Consider the following 23,049-nt stretch of genomic DNA (forward strand, 5'->3'; position numbering starts at 1 on the left):
TTAGCTCCCTTTTCATGCCACGTCCTAGTCCTGCAACCAGGAAGTGGTGTCAGAAGGAAGCTGAGGCTGGCACAAGCAGCAGGTGGAAAATGCTGCTCGTGCCAGCGATCATTTAAGGAGGTACACGTGGGTGGGGTGGAGAGGCGCCAGTGCTGTTTTACCTGATCTTTCTTTCAGCAGGTTGGCAGACAATTACAAATTCTGGTGGAGGTTCAGGAGCATGGGGGGTATGTGTTTCTGAGGCAAGAGGGAGTGGGCATCCCTCCTGCCTCTCTTTTTTTTTTGGGGGGGGGGTATCATTAGGGGGGAGGGGTGGCACAACATTTTCTTTTAATAGGGACAGGTATTGTGCTTGTGTAACACATGTATACCATCTATGCTATTACAAAGAAAAAGTCTTCCTACCCCGAACAGCTAAGTGGCAGGAGGCTACCTTGAGGCCTCCCCTGCCGCTCATCCTGAACAGCTAAGTGGCAGGAGGCTACCTTGGGGCCTCCCTTGCCGCTCATCAGTTGAGACTTTCCTTGCTGGCTCTGTGCATGTGTGAGTCATTTTCTCGATGACCGATCAGATGGGATTATGGCAAGCCTCCACAAAACTCTTGCATGCAAACATGATAGAACATTGATTGCCATTTTAAAAACAGACAAAAATTTGGCCCATAGCGACCCACACAGCCTTAATGACCATTTTTAGTGCATCTGGGCCTTTGTACCTTTTTAGTATTCAAGATGTGATCACATCACGGAGCAGGGAGGGGGGAGACAAAGAAAGAGACGCCTGCAGGAAAAGGCTGTAAAAGAGAGTACATAGCACCAGGGTCTGTTGATCATTCCCTCTGTGAGAGGGAGGCTGTAAAATGCAGCTCATTAGCATCAGAGGCTGTAACATAACAGTGCAGAATTCAGCACCAGGAGTGTCATAATGATGTTAGAGAGAGAGGGAGAAAGAAGCAGGTGCACACTCAGCTTATCATGATATCAGGAAATGAAGGAGGGGGAGAAAGAGAGCTGTATGTGCTGATCACTCCCTCTTCAGAGAGCTCCAGGGGCTGTAACATAATGATGTTATAAAGAGCATTCACCGCAACTGAGGAGGAGGGCGCAGCATCAGCTGATCATTCCCTTTGCAGAAGCAGGAGAGGAGGAGGTGGTGGCGGCAAGGTGGCTGTAGGAAACAGTTCTTCAGTAGAGGTAAGAGATTACATTCAGATCTATTTTAGGGCACATGTAAAGCCTCTTTACTTGTCCTCGCATACAGAAATTTGGAGGAGGGATGTTGACGCTTGCTTTTATTGTAGATTTTGAGTGCTGTAAACAGGCAATGGCCACTGCATCACACTGGATTCCTACAACTCCATTCTAAGCCCTATTGCTAGATAGTTAATGCATATGCATCATCTATTTTAGGAGGGGGGGTTCGGGGTCTGCTTTTTACTGGGAAAAATGCAGGACCAAGATGGGTAAAGGGGGGGGGTCAATTTTGCAGAGGGAGCGAGAGAACCTGGGTGGGTGAAGAGCATGCAGGGAGCTGACAGGGACTGACTGCAGTCTGATGTGAAAGTCTGGCTACTAAAGAATGGGCCGCTGGCATGCCCTGGGATGTGTGGAACGGTTTTTTTTAAATGAGGCTCTCTGGTATGTGGCAAGGGGTCTTTTGGAATGAAAGAGGTGATCAGGGGTAGGGCCATTCTGACTGAGATTGTCTTCTATAAGGGGAGGGGGAAGGTTAATGGGATGCCCTCGAATCTGTAAAGGAGATTTGAAATAATATTTTCTGGGATGCAAGAACAGAGTCTGCTATTGGGGTAGACACAGGGGAAATCATTGTCACTGGGTTTCTGCCAGGTATTTGTGGCGTGAAGTGGCTACTGTATGACCAAGGAAACAACATGGCAACCAATCCACAGATCTAAATATGGCAGGAATTATAGCAGATCACACAATGTAAGAATAAGCCTAATATCCTGTTTCCAATGGAGGCCAGTATGGTGGGAATTACAGAAGATCACACAACTTAAGAACAGCCAAACTGGATCAGACCAAAGGTCCATCAAGCCTAGTATCCTAGTTTCCAACGGAGACCAATATGGTGGGAATTACAGAAGATCATACAATGTAAGAAAAAAGCCAAACTGTATCAGCCCAATGGTCCATCTAGTGTAGTATCCTGTTTCCAATGAAGGCCAATATGATGGGAATTACAGAAGAACACACAACGTACAGATCCATGGTGAGACCTCATTTTGAATATTGTGTACAATTCTGGAGGCCACATTATCAAAACGATGTGCTGAGAGTTGAGTTGTTTCAGCGAATGGCCACCAGGATGATCTCAGGACTCAAGGATCTCCCGTATGAGGACGGCTAGGTGAGTTACAGCTATACTCACTTGAGGAACGCAGAGAGAGGGAGACATGACTGAGACGTTCAAATATGTCACGGGCCGTATTAAAGGACCTACGGCAACAAGAGGGCACTCGTTGAAAGTCAGGGGTGAGAGATTTCATAGCAACACCAGGAAGTATTTTTTCACCAAAAGGGTGGTTGATCATTGGAATGATCTTCCACTGCAGGTAATTGAGGCCAGCAGCGTGCTAGATTTTATGAAAAAAATGGGATAAGCATATGGGATCACTTCAAGGAAGAACTTAGGGGAGAGGGTCATTAGACTGGGCAGACTTGATTGTCCGTGGCCCTTTTCTGCCATCATATTCTATGTTTCTATGTAACGTAAGAATAGCCAAACTGGATCAGACCAATGGTTCATCAAGCCTAGTATTCTGTTTCCAACGGAGGCCAATATGGCGGGAATTACAGATCACACAACGTAAGAATAGCCGAACTGGATCAGACCAATGGTCTATCTAGTCTAGTATCCTGATTCCAATGGAGGCCAATATGGTGGGAATTACAGAAAATCATACAACGAAGAATAGCCAAACTGGATCAGACCAATGGTCCATCTATCCTAGTATCCTGTTTCCAACGGAGGCCAATATGGTGGGAATTACAGAAGATCACACAAATCTCATCAAAATTTTATTCACCAAACCACAGAAAGCATAAGGCAATCCTGATACTGGCCATGTTTTGCTGACATAAGAATAGACATACACAAGGGCTTATGTTCTTATTAGTGGATTTTTTAATGGAATGCTCTGTAATTTGGGGAAATGGAGTTTGAACAAGATTCTCTGAAAATTTCAGATTCTTTGGTATGGAGAGAGCGAGATTTGAAATTGGATATTTACTACCAGTATAGGTGATGGCCAGCAGTGGATAACAGTGTTATTCAAGCTTGATATTCAGATTGCTAACTGGATAAAGGTGGGACAGGAAAGACCTTATCCAGATAACTATCAAATTAGTGAACTGAATAATGGTATGAACAGATAACTGGCAAGACTACACACACTTTCCTGTGGGGGATCTGCACTCAGTTTCAGTGATATTATTCCAGGACCTGTGGTGACAACTCATCTCATCCCTTCCCCTTTCCCTTCTTGCCACTGCCTCTTCAGGTGCCTAAGGCAAGAGGATTCAGCAATCATGCGGGGCCTTGAAGCTCAGGGGATGAATCAGGATGCTCACAGTACTGAGTGTGAAACTGTTTGAAGATACCAGAAGGAGGAGGGTGATGACATCAGTAGCACAGAGGGAGGAAGAGAAAAAGGAGGAATGCTGGATATTGGGGGAGGGGATGAAGAGGAAAGGTAGATGCTGGGCTGTTGGGAGATACTAGACTGAAAGTGGGAAAGTGGGGTGGGGTGTAAGTCCTTGTGGTGCTGGTGAAGATGGGGCAAGGCTGAAGGTTCATCCCGGGTGTCAGACCTGAGTATTGCCACTGCAAATCTAGCAATGGCTTAGCTTAGTAGCTGCTACCCATTAAGTAGGTGGTGCTGAATATTGTAAATGCCACAAGGTGTGTCCTACCTGCAAATCTAGAGTTTTTTCTTGTTGAGACTGGAGGGGAAGATAAGAAGAGTTTTACTGAGTCAGACTAGCCAAAAAACCCATCCTCATGGTGGCCAATCCAGGTCACTAGTACCTGTTCAAAACCCAACGAGTAGCAACAATCCATGCTACCGATCCAGGGCAAGCAGTGGCTTCCCCCATGTCTTTCTCAATAGCAGACTATGGACTTTTCCTCCAGCAACAAGATCAAGGTTAGAAAGACCTCGATCAGTGGAGGCTCTAGCTCAATACTTTGAAGCTAAGATCCATAATTTAAGAACTCACATAGATTCAACTTTGTAAGCAAATTCTGAATTCTTTTCATCCCAATCAAATGAGGGAATCAGGGCAGATATGTCCTGGTCCCAATTCAACTTTCCTGATTGGGCAATGTTTTGTAATTTATTTTCTAAGTATGCAAAAAAGAATTGCCAATTTGATGATTGTCCTCCAGTTGTAATGAGAAATGCTCCGCTCACTTTAAAATCAAAATTTTTTGATTGGATTGTAAAATTATTAGTGGCTGGGTCGTTTCCAAGTGAGATTGGTCAGATTTTAATCATCCCTATTATAAAGGACTAGTATTTTAGCCCGTTACATTAATGGGTGTTTGAATATATGTCTGTCTGTCTTTCTTTCTGTGTCTCTCTCCCTCCCGCTGTCTTTCTATCTGTCTGTCTCTCTCCCTGGCCCCCTTTGTCTGTCTGTCTTTCTGTGTTTCTCTCTGCCCCTGTGCCTTTCTTCTTTTCTTTCTGTCTCCCTTCCTCTCGCTGTCTGGCTTTCTTTCTATCTATCTGTTTCTCCCCCCCCCCCCACTTCCCTGTGCAGCAGCCACATCAGCATTCCCTCCCCCTCAATGTCCCTGTGCAGCAGCATTCCCTCCCCCTCCACTACTTCCCTGTACAGCAGCATTTAGATCCCCCCTTCCCTGTGCAGCAGCCACAGCAGAGCAGCATTCCCTCCCACCCCACCCCACTTCCCTGTGCAGCGGCAGCGTTTCCCTTAGCCCCCCTTTCCTTTCCCTCGGTCTTGCCTGCTCCCGTAGTCCCTTGCCGCCCCCACCCTTCCCTTCCCGTGGTCTGACCAACCTGCCGATTCCAGCAGCGTGTGCAGCACTCTACACACGCTGCTTCGGGGCCTTTTACTGCCCTGATTTACTCTGTCACGTCCCTGATGACATCATCAGAGACGCAGCAGAGCAAATCAGGGCAGTAAAAGGCCCCGAAGCAGCTTGTGTAGAGTGCTGCACACGCTGCTGGAATCAGCTGGTTTGGAGTCGGGACCGGGGCATCCCTTCGCGGCTGGAATGTTTTGGGCTTCCCTTCCTGCCCCATGAGGTGTTGCTGCGGCTCCTCTCGATCCTGCCAGCGTCGGAAGCCTTCTCCGACGCTAGTGCGGCTGGTGAGAGGAGCCGACAAGGAGAGCAGGGAGTCCAGCGCTGGCGTGCAGTCCTGCCGGCGAGTGGTAGGTGCTTGGAAGTAAGGCTGGGGACTCGCACATGCGCACTCCTGCGGCCACAGACCTACGGATCATGGAAGCATGCAGATAGGAGTGCGCATGCACGAGGTAGGCTTTTATTATATAGGATACTAAAGACTCTATAACTAATACATCCAATTTCAGACCAGTTGCTTCTATTCCCTTATTTACTTATTCCCTTATTGGACAATTTCCTGCTGGAAAAGGGGATATAAGGGTATAGATAGAGGATTACTGCACAGGTCCTGGACCTGTTGGGCCACCGCGTGTGCGGACTGCTGGGCACGATGGACCTCTGGTCTGACCCAGCAGAGGCATTGCTTATGTTCTTATGTACATAAGTGATTGAAGGTTTAGTAAATGTGCAATTAGTAAATTATTTAGATAAATTTGAAATTTTATACAATTTTCAATCTGGCTTCCGCTCAGGATATAGCACTGAAATAGTTATAACTTCAATAGTAGATCATATCCAGAGCCTATTCAAATCGGGCAATTATTCTACAACTGGATTTGAGTCATGCTTTTGACTTAGTTGACCATGATAATTACTAGCATGCTTGGATTCCATCGGAATTTCAGGTAGGGTATGGAATTGGTTTCAAGGGTTTTTGAAAAATAGGTCTTACCAGGTAGTCAGTGCTGGTCAATACTCTACCAGATGGGTAAATGAAAGTGGAGTCCCTCAGGGTTCACTGCTTCTCCAACTTCATTTATTAATAATAATAATAATAACAACAGTATATATAGAAACATAGAAACATAGAAGATGACGGCAGAAAAGGGCTATAGCCCATCAAGTCTGCCCACCCTACTGACCCATCCTCTTAAGTCTATACCTAGCGACCGATATTCCAGTTCGACCCTCGTAGGGATCCCACATAGGTATCCCATTTATTCTTAAAGTCCAGCACGCTGCTGGCCTCGATCACCTGCGCTGGAAGCTCATTCCAACGGTCAACCACTCTTTCTGTGAAGAAATACTTCCTGATGTCGCCATGAAATTTCCCGCCTCTGAGTTTGAGCGCATGCCCTCTAGTGGCAGAGGGTCCCCTGAGAAAGAAGATATCATCTTCCACCTCGATACGTCCCGTGATGTATTTAAATGTTTCAATCATGTCTCCTCTCTCCTTACGTTCTTCTAGAGTGTAGAGCTGTAGTTTGTTTAGTCTCTCCTCGTACGAGAGACCCTTTAGCCCCGAGATCCTCCTGGTGGCCATCCGTTGAACCGATTCGATTCTAAGCACATCTTTACGGTAATGTGGCCTCCAGAATTGTACACAGTATTCCAGATGAGGTCTCACCATGGTTCTGTACAATGGCATTATGACTTCAGGCTTCCTGCTGACAAAGCTTCTACTGATACATCCCATCATCTGCCTTGCTTTAGATGAAGCCTTCTCCACTTGATTGGCAGTTTTCATGTCTGCACTGATGATTACTCCTAGGTCTCGTTCCGCCGAAGTACAAGTTAAAGTTTCTCCATTCAAGGTGTAATTTCTGCATGGATTACCGCTACCGAGGTGCATAACCTTACATTTCCCAGCGTTAAAGCCCAACTGCCAGGTCGAGGACCATCTTTCCAATGTAAGCAGGTCCTGTGCCATACTATCCTGTAAAGTACATTCCCTTACTATATTGCATAGTTTAGCGTCGTCGGCGAATAATGTTATTTTACCATGAAGCCCCTGAGTCAGATCCCCTATGAATATGTTGAAAAGGAGTGGGCCCAGGACTGAACCCTGCGGTACTCCGCTGGTCACCTCCGATGTTTTAGAGAGGGTACCGTTTACCATTACCCTTTGTAATCTTCCACTTAGCCAATCATTGACCCAAGTAGTTAGTGTTTCTCCTAACCCCATCGATTTCATTTTGCTCAACAGCCTGCGGTGTGGGACGCTATCAAATGCTTTACTGAAATCCAGGTACACGATGTCCATAGACTCTCCCAAGTCTAGCTTCCTTGTCACCCAGTCAAAGAAGCTGATGAGATTAGATTGGCAGGACCTACCCCCGGTGAATCCATGTTGATTAGGATCCCGTAGATTTCCCTCAGACAGGATCGTGTCTAATTTGCGTTTAATTAAAGTTTCCATGAGTTTACACACTATTGATGTGAGACTCACCGGCCGTGAAGTTCTATGCGGTTTACAAAAGATTAAAAGAAGGTACAAATTGTTAGAACTTAAAGAGGTGAAAGAAAGTGGTTAAAAGGTCAAGAAAACCGTATTGAGGGGAAAGAGATGTACCGGTCAGCTGTCTAGATGTTTAAGGAACAGATATGTTTTTAGGTGCTTCCTGAATTCCTCATAGGTAGTGGGCGAAAGCAATTGTTTTAGATCTTTACCCCATAATGCTGCCTGATGTGAGAGAAGGTGTTCATGATGTTTTTTCAGTTTACATCCTCTCACTGGGGGGGAAACGAAGTTCGAGTGTGAGCTTCTCTTGTGTCTGTTGGCTGAAAAGGAGAAAAGGTCAGTTATGTATTTAGGGGCAAGTGAACTTAAACTTTACACGTGCTTCCATCGGTAGCCAGTGCAACTGCCGGTAGCAAGGTGTCACCTGATCAAATTTCTTTAGCCCGAAGATTAGTCTGACCGCTGCATTTTGCATTAATTGTAAACGTCGCATATTCTTTTGGGAGATTGCTAAATAGGCGATGTTACAGTAATCAAGTTGACTTAGTACGAGGGATTGTACTAGGATTCTGAATGCTGACGCATCAAAGTATGATTTGATGGATCTAAGTTTCCAGAGAGTGAAAAAACCCTTTCTGATTAAGGAGTCCACCTGGTCTTTCATGGTTAGGCATTGATCCAGAGTTACACCCAGTATCTTCATGGTAGCACCTTTATGTTATTTATTACATAGTTTACAGGTAAAATTTTATGTTTACGCAGATGACATTTCAATACTCATTCCTTTAACCAAACTCACTTCAGAAGTGTTAAATTATATAGCTTTTATTCATACACAAGTGGAATCCTGGACATCTACATTTAGATTGAAATTAAATCTGGGCAAATCAAAATTCTTTCTAGCTAGTCCTAATGAAAAAATTACTGAAACAACTTTACTTTTAAACGGTCAATCTTATTCGATATCTCCTACGCTGAAAATTTTAGGGGTTATTTTAGATCAGTCCTTATCTTTTAAGGCCCATACAGATTCTGTGGTTAAGAGATGTTTTATTGTCCTCTGGAAACTGCGTACTATTAGGAAATATTTTGATTTTCTATAATTTAAAATCCTGGTTCAATCTTCAATTCTTTCAATATTGGATTATTGTAATGTTACTTATCTGGGATCGTATAAAATAACTACTAGCGGACTAAAAATCATACAAAATACAGCTATTAGTTTGATTTTTAATCTGAAAAAACACAACCATATCAGTGTATATTATCAAAAGCTTCATTGGTTACCGTTTGAGGCTAGAGTGTTATTTAAATTTGGATGCATTTGTTTTAAAGTTTTATTTGGCTTAGCACCGGCTTACCTTGTTTCTCATTTTAGTTTTTTTTTATTTCTAAGAAAAATATTCGTAGATCTGGTTGGTTTTATTTTCCTTCAGCAAATGCATGTCGTTACAAAAATTTTTGGATAGGGCCTTAGCATTCCAAGCAGGATTAATGAATTAATGTTTGAATCTTCTTGTTTCTCCATTTCTTACTATCAATTTCAAAAAGATCTTAAAACCCACTTATTTAAACAATATAATATACATTATTGATTTTCATATTATCATGTAATTATAATGTATTTTTAATCTTTTTATCTATACTTACTTTAGTTTATATTGTGGTTTGTTTGTTTTTTTATTCATTAGTTTTTATGCTTGTATTAGTTACTTAGAATTTTATTATGTATAATGTTATTATTATACTAGTCTTTAAGCCCCTTACATTAATACATAAGGCGGATTACATAAGAGTTATCATATTGCTAAATAAATAAGGCAGATAGCATATGAGTTGTCATGATATTTGAAAATACATAAGGAGTAGATTGAACATTTTTTTTCTGAGATAATCTGGTTGTGTTATATAGGTTTTATGTATTTTTTGAAGAGTAGGGTTATTGTTTTTGTTTCTTTTCTGCCCCCTTTCTTTCCCTCCAACCCAATTCCATCCAGTATCCTTCCCCCTTATGTCTCTCTCCCCTTTCCCTGCACACCAATTCCATCAGCATCTGCCCCCTTTCATTCCCTCCAACTCAATTGCATCCAGTATCCTTCCCCCCTTATGTCTCTCTCCCCTTTCCCTGCACACCAATTCCATCAGCATCTGCCCCCTTTCATTCCCTCCAACTCAATTGCATCCAGTATCCTTCCCCCCTTATGTCTCTCTCCCCTTTCCCTGTACACCAATTCCATCAGCATCTGCCCCCTTTCTTTCCCTCCAACCCAATTGTATCCAGAATACTTCTCCCTTGTGTCTCTCTCCCCTTTCCCTTCCCCCACTTCCATCAGCATCTGCCCCTTTCATTCCCTCCAACCCAATTGCATCCAGTATCCTTCCCCCCTTATGTCTCTCTCCCCTTTCCCTGCACACTAATTCCATCAGCATCTGCCCCCTTTCATTCCCTCCAACTCAATTGCATCCAGTATCCTTCCCCCCTTATGTCTCTCTCCCCTTTCTCTGCACACCAATTCCATCAGCATCTGCCCCCTTTCTTTCCCTCCAACCCAATTGTATCCAGAATACTTCTCCCTTGTGTCTCTCTCCCCTTTCCCTTCCCCCACTTCCATCAGCATCTGCCCCTTTCATTCCCTCCAACCCAATTGCATCCAGTATCCTTCCCCCTTATGTCTCTTGCCCCTTCCCTTCTCCCCACTTCCATCAGCATCAGCCCCGTTTCTTTTCCTCAAACCCAATTGCATTCAGTATCCTTTCCCATTATGTCTCTCGCCCCTTTCCCTGCACACTAATTCCATCAGCATCTGCCCCCTTTCTTTCCCTTCAACCCAATTGTATCCAGTATTCTTCCACCTTATATCTCTTGCCCCTTCCCTTCCCTCCACTTCCATCAATATCTGCCCCCTTTCTTTCCCTCCAACCCAATTGCATCCAGTATCCTTCCCCCTTATGTCTCTCTCTCCTTTACCTGCACACCAATTGCATCATCATCTGCCTCCTTTCTCTCCCTCCACCACCCTTCTATGCTCCTATCTCTCTCCCTCCAAACTAACCAATGCGTTTGTGCAAGGTCCTGTGATGATGACAGCTGCCGGCTCTGCTCAGGAAGTAAGTGACGTCGGAGAGGGTGGACAGGCAGACACGGGGAGTTGCTGCAAGGTCCCACAATGACTGTGTCTGCCGGTCTACCCCCCCCTATGATGTCACATTCCAGATGTGTTGCCATCGATGTGGGGGGTGGGGGCCAGCACTGTCGATCTTTCCCGGGTGGGCATGCCTGCATTGCCGAAAGAAAATAAACCACCTGAGTCCTTTTGTTTCTTCAGCGGGCCCCCCTGACAACTTCAGGCCCTAGGCACATGCCTTCTTGGCCTACCCATTAATCTGGCCCAGCCCCTCTGACAACCTATGCGGTTGCTATTTGTGCTCTGTACCTTAAATAACAAATTTTATTCCACAAGCAAGGAATTGAGAGGTACAGATAGGAGTAGAGGTAGGTCATAGGGATAGTCAGGGACCACTGCTCAGGCAATAGGCCTGATGGGCCGTCGCGGGAATGGACCGCTGGGCGAGATGGACCTCTGGTCTGCCTCAGCGGAGGCAACTTCTTATGTTCTTAAGCAAGGGACAGGAAGACAACTCCTTTAAATATCAAACAGTATGCATGAGAGAGATTTGTTTATAATGAAGGCAACAGGCATGCAAATATGTCTCATGCATATTCATTAGGGATATTCTGAAAACCCAGCTGGCTGGGGGTCCTCCAGGACAGGGTTGAGAACCACTGTTGCAAATCATTCAAGACTGTCGAGCGTACTAAGGGAAGCGAGAACAAAAAAAAGGAGTCCACTGTATAGTCAAAGAAATATGTGCTGCATACGTTGTCCCCTAACAATGACTGAAAGTTTCTCCATGCGTAGTAATTCATGCGTCAAATTCATCCATTGGGCTATTGGTGTGGTGTAGGATGGATCCACTGTTTCAAAATACAGCATTTGGCAATGAGAGCTAATTTGTGCCGAAATAGGCTTTTACAGTAAGTCATGTACCATCTGTCAGTCATATCAAAAATAATAAAACAAAAAGGGGAGGACAGAAAGTAAAACTCACTAACAGGTACATCCATTTTGGCAAAAGGGCTATCTGAAAGCAGTAGAAGTTGATAATGATCACACAATGTTTTAGATCAGTGGTTCCCAACCCTGTCCTGGAGGACCACCAGGCCAATCAGGTTTTCAGGATAGCCCTAATGAATATGCATGGAGCAGATTTGCAGGCCTGTCACTTCCATTAGGGCATGCATATTCATTAGGGCTAGCCTGAAAACCCGATTGGCCTAGTGGTCCTCCAGGACAGGGTTGGGAACCTCTGTTTTAGATGATGCAGTATACATCCAAAACATTCTCATTCTTCTCGATCTGTCTGCTGCCTTTGACACGGTTGATCACTGCCTCCTTCTCGACACGTTGTCCTCGCCGGGATTCCGCGGTTCTGCCCTCTCCTGGTTTTCTTTCTTTCTCTCTCGTCATACCTTCAGCGTATGTTACGGTGGATTCTCCTCCGCCACCATCCCGCTGTCTATTGGCATACCCCAAGGCTCTGTTCTGGGCCCTCTCTTCTTTTCATTACATTACATTACATTACTGACTTCTATTCCGCCCATACCTTGCAGTTCTGGGCAGATTACAAAAGAGACATCTGGACATTTCCAGGAGATATTACAAGAAGATAGGTGAATTACAGTTTTGGGAATGGGATATAGCAAGGAAGATTGGGCTATTCCAGTAGATTTACAATTTGGGGAGATGTACAAATTAGAGATAGTGCAGTTCCTGTATATATACAGTTTGGGAAGCAGTTGACATGCTTGAGGCTTTGAAGAGTAAGGATAACTGGAGAGAGGGAGAGGCTGAGGGAATTACACTGAGGGGAGTCCAGGGTTAGAGTTAAGACATCTGGATAAATTTTTTGAATAGTTGGATTTTGATTTCTTTACGAAAAGATCTGAAGTCGCTTGTTATTATCAGCAGGTTGGAGATGGTATGGTCCAGTTTTGCTGCTTGCGTCACTAGTAGACTGTCAAACATCTTCTTGCGCTGGGTACCTTTGAGTGGGGGGTAGGTAAATGGAGTCTTAGTTCTTCTTTGTCTAGTGGTGAGGTTTTGGTTCAGGCGGTTGTTTAGGTAATTGGGGGCTGTGCCATTTTTTGCTTTGAATAATAGACAATATAATTTGAATTGAATTCACGCCTGTATTGGTAACCAGTGAGAGTCTAGGTAGGCAGTGGTGACGTCAAATTTTTTTAGCGAGTAGATCAATCTGAGTGCAGTGTTTTGGATTGCCTGTAGTTCTTTTATCATGGAAGCAGGGCATGGTAGATAGAGGATGTTGCAGTAGTCCAATAGACCTAGGACTAGGGATTGGACTATGAGCCTATATTGCTCTTTGTTGAAGAATTTTCTGATTTTTCGTAGATTGCGCATGGTTAGAAATGCTTTCTGGGTGGTTTTGTTGATTTGGGCCTGCATTGTGCAGCATCTATCTATTGTTACTCCTAGGAGTGTAAGGGTGGGTTGTATAGGGTATTTGGAGGTGTTTATTTCTAGTTCTGTGATGGAGGGTTTTTTGTCCTTTTCGAGCAGTAGAAATTTTGTTTTGTCTGTGTTCAGCTTCAATTTGTGGTCTGCCATTCATTTTTCCACTGCTTGTAGAGTTTTTTCCAATTTTTCTGTAGAAGTGGGGTCAGAAGAATCGAAGGGTAGGAGTATGGTGATGTCGTCAGCGTAGCTAAATGAAGTTACATTTAGGTTATCTAGGGTAGAATCCTCTCTCTACACTGATCTCCTCTCATGGTTTTCAATAACACCTCTATGCTGATGACTCCCAGATCTACCTCTCCACGCCGGATATCTCTGCGGGAATTCAAGTCCAAGTTTCAGCCTGCCTGTCTGACATTGCCACTTGGATGTCACGCCGCCATCTCAAACTGAATATGGCTAAAACTGAACTCTTTTTTCCCCCCAAACCCGCCTCCCCCCTCTCGCCGTTCTCTATCTCTGTGTATAACGATATCCTCCTCCCTGTTTTATTGGCTTGCAACTGTGGGGTGATCTTTGACTCCTCTCTCTCCTTCTATGCTCAGTGACTCCTCTCTCTCCTTCTTTGCTCAGATCCAATAGACTGCCAAATCCTGTCACTTCCTCCTCTATAACATTACCAAAATCCGTCCTCCTCTCTGACCACATGACCAAAACCCTTGTCCACACTCTCGTCAGGTACGTTAGATAGATTGTGAGCCCACCGGGACAGATAGGGAAAATGCTTGAGTACCTGATTGTAAAAACCACTTAGATAACGTTGATAGGCGGTATATAAAATCCTAATAAACTTGAACTTGAATAAACTTGTCACCTCACGCTTAGACTACTGCAACGTACTTCTCTTGGGCCTCCCGCGCATCTGTCTTTCGCCTCTTCAATCCATTCAAAATGCTGCTGCACAACTCATATTCTGTGAGAGCCGCTATTCTCACATTACCTCTCTCCTCAAGTCGCTTCATCGGCTCCCCATCCATTTCCAAATATAGTTTAAACTCCTCTTGCTGACCTACAAGTGCATTCGCTCTGAAGCCCCCCGATATCTCTCCTCACTCATCTCCCCCTATGCTCTCCCCATTCCCCCTGTGATCTCTGCTCATCGGGCAAGCCCCTCTTATCTGTACCCTTCTCATCCACTGCCAACTTGAGACTCCGTCCATTCTTTCTTGTGATGCCATATGCCTGGAACAGGTTGCCTGAATCAATATGTCGTGCTCCGTCTCTGGCAGTGTTCAAATCCAAGCTAAAGGCCCACTTTTTTGAAACTGCTTTCAACTCTTAACTCCTCCTCACTGCTGTCAGATACCTATATCCACTATAATCTCCCCAATCCTGATGCTGTCAGATACCTATACCCACTATAATCTCCCCAACCCTGAAATATCCTGTCTAAATTAGATTGTAAGCTTTTTTGAGCAGGGCCTGTCTATTGTATCTTAAAATGTACAGTGCTGCATACGCCTTTCAGCGCTATAGAAATAATAAATAGTAGTAATACCTGTGATAAGAAGTATTTCAGTGATGCTCCCAGCCATGAGACCCTCAGACTTTCCAAGGAGCTCAAACTCCTGAAATATGTCCCAAATCTTTTAACAAGAAAAGGGCTCTAGGCAGAGATGTCCTGGGGTCTGAGAAAGCAGTGAAAAGATCATCAGCAATCAATGCTACCGAGAACACAGTCTGGCCCACTGGAACACCCAGAATGATTGCATCCTGTAACAGTTTGGGGTGCAGAGGTTCCCTACATAACACAAATAATGTTGGTGTCTCGTGCCTTGCTGTATCTCAAAGGGGCCATCTGTTGAGGATTATTAATCAAGACTTTTTCCCCATGGATTACAGTAAAGGAGTTGTATCATGTTCAATATTGGCCTTTGCATCCCATATCTGTGCAGTACCTCCCATAGATAAGGCCAAGAGACCGTATCAAAGGCCTTTTATATATCAAAACTTACAAAAAGAGACTCCATCCAAGCTTGTTGCACAACATCCATTCTGTTAAACAAGATGAAATCGATGGGGTTAGGAGAGACTCTGACGGCATGGGTCAATGATTGGCTGAGTGGCAGACTTCAGAGGGTGATGGTTAACGGTACTTTCTCTGAGACATCGGAGGTGACCAGCGGGGTGCCGCAGGGCTCGGTCTTGGGTCCACTCCTCTTCAACATATTCATAGGAGATCTGACTCAAGGGCTTCAAGGTAAAGTAACATTATTCGCCGACGACGCCAAACTATGTAATATGGTAAGCGAGGACAATCTACAAGATATTATGGCGCAGGACCTGCGTACATTGGAATGCTGGTCCTCAACCTGGCAGCTGGGCTTCAATGCTGGAAAGTGTAAGGTCATGCACCTGGGTAGCAGAAACCCATGCAGAACTTATACTTTGAACGGGGAGACCTTGACCAGCACTTCAGCAGAACGAGATTTAGGAGTAATCATTAGTGCAGACATGAAATCTGCCAATCAGGTGGAGAAGGTTTCCTCAAGGGCAAGACAGATGCTGGGTTGCATCCGTAGAAGTTTCGTCAGCAGAAAGCCTGCAGTCATAATGCCATTATACAGGACCATGGTGAGACTCATCTGGAATACTGCGTGCAATTTTGGAGGCCACATTATCGCAAAGACATGCAGAGGGTCGAGTCGGTCCAAAGGATGGCCACCAGAATGGTCTCAGGGCTTAAAGGTCTCTCGTACGAAGCAAGACTAAACAATTTGCAGCTCTACACTCTCGAGGAACGCAGGGAGAGGGGAGACATGATTGAGACGTTTAAATACGTCACCGGACGTATAGAAGTGGAAGATAACATTTTCCTTCTCAGAGGCCCCTCAACCACAAGGGGGCACCCGCTCAAACTCAAGGGCGGAAAATTTCACGGCGACACCAGGAAGTATTTCTTCACGGAGCGAGTGATTGATCAATGGAACAAGCTTCCAGTACAGGTAATCGAGGCCAGCAGCATGCCAGATTTTAAGAATAAATGGGACACCCATGTGGGATCCCTAAGTGGGTCAGGGTAAAACATTGTATAGTATTAAGGGGAGGGTCTATAGAGTGGGCAGACTTGATGGGCCTTGGCCCTTTTCTGCCGTCATCTTTCTATGTTTCTAACATTTAGGGCACTGAGAAGCTTATGGATGACAAAACCCATCTGCTATGGGCCTACCAATCAACAACCATGTCCAAAAGCTGAGTGGCTAGTAATTTTGCATCAACCTGTAACCTGTTCCGAGCTCTTTGGGGACAATGGGTTAGAAAACAAAATAAATAAATATATAAATCTTTAGAAGTCATATAGGTCTATAAGTTCTAGTTAAACTAACATTATGGTCTGATTTAGCAATAAGCATAATCACAGCCCTTTGCATGGTGTCAGTAAAGTTCCCATTCTGCTGTGCTTTATTATAAACTGCCAGTAAAATAGGGGTAACACATGAACCCAAGATTTTAGTAGAAGCTAATGTTCTGATGACATAGTCTAGCTTTCCCACATGCAATGGAATATTCAGAGCCTCTAGGTCTTGCTTAGTAAGCTGAGATAATCGTATTCCTACTACTTATCCATTGGCGGTATAGAAAAATAAAGCTATTATTATTATTATCATCATTTCTATAGTGCTGAAAGGCCTATGCAGGGCTATGCATTTAATAAGTAATAGACAGTCCCTGCTCAGAAAAGCTTACAATCTAATTTGGACAGACAGAGAGAATGATAGGATGGACATAGTTAGCTTATGGTGAGTTGAAAGCAGCCTTGAAAAAATGGGCTTTTAGTTTGGATTTGAATACTGTTAGAGATAGAGCTTGATGTATTGACTCAGGTAGTCTGTGCCAGGCATATTGTGCAGCAAGATAGAAGGGACAGAGTCTGGAGTTGGCTTAGGAGGAGAAGGGAATTGATAGGAGTAATCATCAGTGCAGACATGAAAACTGCCAATCAAGTGGAGTAGGCTTCATCTAAGGCAAGGCAGATATTGGGTTGTATCAATAGAAGTTTCGTCAGCCGAAAGCCTGAAGTCATAATGCCGTTGTACAGGGCCATGGTGAGACCTCATCTGGAGTACTGTGTGCAATTCTGGAGGCCACATTACAGTAAAGATGTGCGCAGAATTGAATCGGTTCAGCGGACGGCCACCAGGATGATCTCGGAGCTCAAGGGTCTCTCGTACGAAGAGAGACTGAACAAATTGCAGCTCTACACTCTTGAGGAACGTAGGGAGAGTTCTCAAGGGACCCTCGGCCACAAGAGGGCACCCGCTCAAACTCAGGGGCGGAAAATTTCATGGCGACACCAGAAAGTATTTCTTCACAGAGAGAGTGGTTGATCATTGGAACAAGCTTCCAGTGCAGGTGATCGAGGCAGACAGCGTGCCAGACTTTAAGAATAAATGGGATACCCATGTGGGATCCCTACGAGGGTCAAGATAAGGAAATTGGGTCATTAGGGCATAGACAGGGGGTGGGTAAGCAGAGTGGGCAGACTTGATGGGCTGTAGCCCTTTTCTGCCGTCATCTTCTATGTTTCTATGTTTCTGTGACTTACCTGATGAATGGAATTCATAGGGGGGCAGGGAGAGCACAGGGGAAAATAAGTGAGGAGAGATATTAGGGGGCCAGTGAATGCATTTGTAAGTTAGTAAGAGGAGTTTGAACTGTATACAGAAATGGGTGGGGAGCCAATTAAGTGACTTGAAGAGAGGGATAATGCGAGTATAGAGGCTCTGGCAAAATATAAGTCGTGCAGTAGAATGGATTGAAGGGGAGAGAAATGGTTGAGTGGAAGACCTGAAAGAAGCAAATTGCAATATGGATAAGATTTTGCTAATATTATAGAGGAAGAAGTGACAGGCTTTAACAGTTTATTGGATCTGAGTGGAGAAGGAGAGAGAGGAGTCGAAGATGACTGCAAGGTTGCGAGCTGACAAGAAAGCGAGAAGGAGAGTGTTGTCCACTGAAATAGAGAATGGGGGGGAGGAGGGTTTAGGCAGAAAGATAAGGAGCTCGGTCTTGGTCATATTCATTTTTAGGCGGTGGTGAGACATTCAGGTGGAAATAAAATCTGGGCTCCAATCTCCAATTGCCTACAGTCCAACTGACCTTCTAGTAATTAGTTCTATATTGCTGAAAAATATTTTTAATTTTACAATTTGCTTCTCATGCATCTTTTTGATAATCAATATTTATTTATATCTTGAACATTTGATGGTGGCTCTCATATTGTTACACATATTTTATTGTAACTCTCCCTGTATTGTTATTTGTTTATTAAGATATAATATCTTCTTACTTTATGTTTTCTACTTTATGAAGTATATAATTTCAATAATATTTTCATGAAATGGAACTTAATTTTTTAATGAGCGCTATTAAAAGTTAATTTAAAAAATGCATATTTAAAATTGAATTTTGCATGGAATGGGGGGCGTGGCTTGAAGCGCAACAAGATGGACGGGTGATCAAGAAGCTCTCTAACCCAGGCATACACATTTGGTAATATTGACTTCCAGACGGCTGTTTTTTTTACATTTTCTCTGGTGATCCTTAAAAATAAGAGATGGCATCGTCAAAACAATTAATGATTAATGTCATTCCCTGAGGCATTCGTTGGTGAAGAGCCGTGGTAGATGAAACAGCTAACAGAACAGCGCTTCTCCAGAAGGAGATAGGGGGAAAAAACACACAAACAAAAGCTACTGCTAAGGAAGTAGGAGAAATCTAGCCAGTAAAGTTATAACTGACTAAATGGAAGCTGCAGCAGAGGCTATAACGGACAGAAAAACGCATCTCCTGAGGGGGAAGAAGAAAGAATAATTAAAAAAAAAAAAAAAAAAAAGTCAGTTTTTGAAGAGGTTAAACCAAATAGATACTGTTTGGTAGAAATCTACTAGTCGAGCCTGATTGGTTGTGGAACGAAGTTAACTGTCAAGGTAAATACATGCTGGAATCAAGGAACTAACTGACATTTATAGCGGGTGCCACGGTGTTTAAAAAAACAAATCACTGTCAATATTTTTTACAGTTCCTGTTTCCTATTTACTTGTTCCCGATTAGGTTTGAGGCTTGAAAGGAGATGGTTTTATCAAGGCAGGAAGAATCAGAATGGCAGTACAGTGGTGCCTCGCATAAAGAACGCCTCGCACAGCGAACGCTGCACACAACGAACTTCATTTCATGATTCATACAACGAACTTCATTTCATGATTCATACAACGAACTTCGTTTCACACAACGAAGTCGCCCGAGCTTCCACGATCGCTGCCGATGTATTGCATCCTTCCGCGTAGGCACTGCAGGCAGTCGTTAGTCACTGCGCTTAACGCGTTTCACATAACGAACTTTTCGCATAACAAACTTGCTCCTGGAACGAATTAAGTTCGTTGTGTGAGGCACCACTGTATTAGGAATAAAGGCAAAATAAACAATGATTTTGATAGTTTAAGGTTTAAAGCTTGAGCAGAATCCTGCTGGACAAGTGCCAAATTTAATCACCATCTTCGGGGGGCGTGGCTTGCGAGCACTGGCTAATGGACGTGTAACTAAATAGCTCCGTCTACCCAGGAAACTTTTTATAGATTTTTGGTCATGGATATCAAGTTTCAAAACAAAAAAACTAACCTTCTGTAGTAACTATGGCTGCTTCTAAACAAACTAATATAGAAGCAGCATTTTCGGGTGGAAAATCAAAGAGAAGCAAGCAAGATCTTTCAACTCCGTCCAGATTCACGGGATAAAACAAGTATAAGAGAGGATTTAAAGAATATCCAGGCATTATTACCTTTTCAAGGTAATTGAAGAGGTAACAAGCTTATCTCAAAAAATGGACGCCATTACTTTAAGGATGGATAATGTGGAGAATAGGCTGGAAAAAACGGAGACAGCTGGTATAACTTGTCAGAAAACATGCCTAAAAAGTCAGAAAATACAACAGGAGTTCTCCGCATAACTTGAAAATCTTGAGAATCAAGCAAGAAGGCGAAATATAAGACTTTTAGGTTTACCTGAAAATGTGGAGGGAAAGAATCCAGTGGCATTTATAGAAATGCTTATTCCAAAATTAACACCACTGACATCCAAATTTCCATTCGAAGTGGAAAGGACACAAAGAATTCCTATAAAAAGAAATACTGGATTTAATGGTCCAAGACCTTTAATTTTCTGTGTACTACGCTATCAATAAGCATTTGAAATTTTTCAAGCCGCTAAACAAAATAAAAATTTGATCTATAAGGATGCAAAAATCCTGTTGGTACCGGACTTTGCAAAGAAAACTGCGGATACCAGGAAGTAATTTCTTCAATTAAGACCTCAGCTTAAACAATTAGGGCTCAATATGGTCTTTTTTACCCAGTAGTTATACGGGTAACCTATCAAAATAAATCTTTACATTTTCAAGATCCAATAAAGTTAAAAGAATTCATATTGCAGCAAGCTACGCCAATGGAATGAGAATTCTTATTTAATCTAAAAGTACAACATGATGAACCTGTTGATGCGTTTTCAATGATAAGGCTTTATTAATATTGACTTTGTTGTTTTGAACATATCGGACTTTGAAATGGCTGGGTCTTAATAAATGGAGATGATTTGACTTTAAAAAAATGTTCGCTGAAGAAGAAAGGGTTAAATTTTTTACAGTTTAACTGCTAAACTTTAGAATGGAGTATGGAGTCTTCATATGTGGCTATCTGATTGGTCAGTTTCCTTTGATCCCGCCTTAATGTATATTTCCGGTGAGGACGTCACTTAGCACGATACAACTGAATATATTATTTTAATCGGATGAGCAATGGTGGCTTCGAAGAGTTTAATCCAGATGTGCATGAACTAGTTTTGTACTGCTTTGTGGGTGTTGGGAGACTATGTCTGGAAGAGTTGGTGGAGTTGGTCCTGCGAGTGATCGGATGTTTCAGATCTGGGCGCTGAGAAAGATGAAACATGGTGCATGGATAAAGGAATAAGATGGAACGATTCAGTGGAAGTGCGTGCCAACCTGAGTTACGTCGCCATAATGATGCAGTATGAGGAAGGGACGTAAAAGTTGCTTTTGTGCTGTATGCCTTGATTTTAAGAGGTGTTTCCTTTTTCTACATAACTGAGAGTTTTGTGAATCTTTATTTTTTATTAATTTATTACTTTGGTTTCAACTTTGAGAATTCTTTGAGCCTTTTCTGAACATTAGCTGAATGGGTTTGGAGACATGATGTTAACTGAGATATAACATAACTTGTCCTGATATTTTATTCTTGAATTTTGTCTTTTTAGTCGTCTTTTAGTTGATTTAAAGGACTCAAATTTCAACAAAAGGTTACACAAATACTTTATTTTAATTACATTAAGGTAATATATAGTACTAAAATAAATTAAAGTTACATTTTTATATTATTTACAATCCATTTCTTGAGTTCACATATAAAGAAAGGATGTTACATTTACAATAAGTAGCTGAAGAAAGTAAAGTGCATTGTTAGGGGCAATGTTAGGAAATTCTACTTTACGGAGAGGGTGGTGGATGCCTAGAATGCGCTCCCGAGAGAGGTGGTGGAGAGTTAAACTGTGACTGAGTTCAAAGAAGCGTGGGATGAACACAGAAGATTTAGAATCAGAAAATAATATTAAAGATTGAACTAGGCCAGTTACTGGGCAGACTTGTACGGTCTGTGTCTGTGCATGGCCGTTTGGTGGAGGATGGGCAGGGGAGGGCTTCAATGGCTGGGAGGGTGTAGATGGGCTGGAATAAGTCTTAACAGAGATTTCGGCAGTTGGAACCCAAGCACAGTACCGGGTAAAGCTTTGGATTCTCGCCCAGAAATAGCTAAGAAGAAAAAAAAAAAAAATTTAAATTGAATCAGTTTGGGCAGACTGGATGGACCATTCGGGTCTTTATCTGCCGTCATCTACTATGTTACTATGTTACTATGTTTGAAGTTTCTTTAATTTCTAACATAGATATATCTGAATTAATTGTTTCTTCTTAATTAATTTAGATTTTATGAAAATAATTTCTATATCATTTAGGGTTGGTAAATGACATTAGATGAAATACATAATAGAAGTTTTTTGGTAAAAGTAAATACTGTAATTTAATTTGATGGTTGTTATAAGAGTGATGTTTGATCTTTTTATATATAATTATTCTGTGGAATTCTCAAATATTATATTAAAGTTGGGAATGATAGGAACTTGCTTTTAGAAGGACATGATAATTGGTTATTAACTTATTGAATACTTTTAATTTGATTTATAATTATATGTTATAATTAATTGAAAGGTCTTTGATTTAATTAATGAAATAATATTTAAAGATTACAATTTGTATGATGGTTTTATTTTCTACCCTGATCTGTTTAGATATAAGGTATGTAATAGGTTAGGATACTTATCTATTAAACTATTTTATTTGTTAATTCAATTAGCTGTCACTTTTATTGATTATGACAGGGGTTGCCATTCAAAATATCACAAGTAATTGGGAAAACTGCAGTAGATTAAATTATACCTTCTGGTGGAATTCGTTATGTCACATTTATAAAATGGAAAGCTTAATTGCTATTCAAAAAGGGTATTATAATAAATTTAAAAAGATCTGGGGGCCATTGACGACTTACTGTAATGAGTAGATACCATTTTCTATTGAAAGTATATTTGCAAATGGGGGGAGGAGGGTGAATTAAAGTTTTACTATAGGTTTAATCAATTTAATTGAATTTAAAAAGTGATGTATTTAATTTTAAATGTTTTATTATTTGTACACTTGATGTAAGATTAAAAATGAATAAAGAATTAAAAAAAAAAAAAAAAGTACCCAAGGAGAGATCAGGCTCCTGCAATCATTTCTCTGTTCGGGCAGGAATTCGAGCTTCTAGCAGACCTCGAGAC

The 23,049-nt window shown here is 42.5% G+C and overlaps 1 protein-coding gene across 1 annotated transcript in view; it reads left to right on the top strand.

Moving 5' to 3' along the window:
- The first annotated feature begins 1,093 nt into the window (after positions 1-1,093).
- Positions 1,094-23,049, top strand: part of GRINA (glutamate ionotropic receptor NMDA type subunit associated protein 1) — a 160,816-nt gene continuing 138,860 nt past the window's right edge. Inside the window, exon 1 of the mRNA XM_033933235.1 lies at positions 1,094-1,193. The gene's annotated coding sequence lies outside the window, so the exon portion shown is untranslated. The remainder of the gene's footprint in view (positions 1,194-23,049) is intronic.

This window comes from Geotrypetes seraphini, chromosome 2 (assembly GCF_902459505.1).
Source record: "Geotrypetes seraphini chromosome 2, aGeoSer1.1, whole genome shotgun sequence".
Taxonomy (NCBI): Eukaryota; Metazoa; Chordata; class Amphibia; order Gymnophiona; family Dermophiidae; genus Geotrypetes; species Geotrypetes seraphini.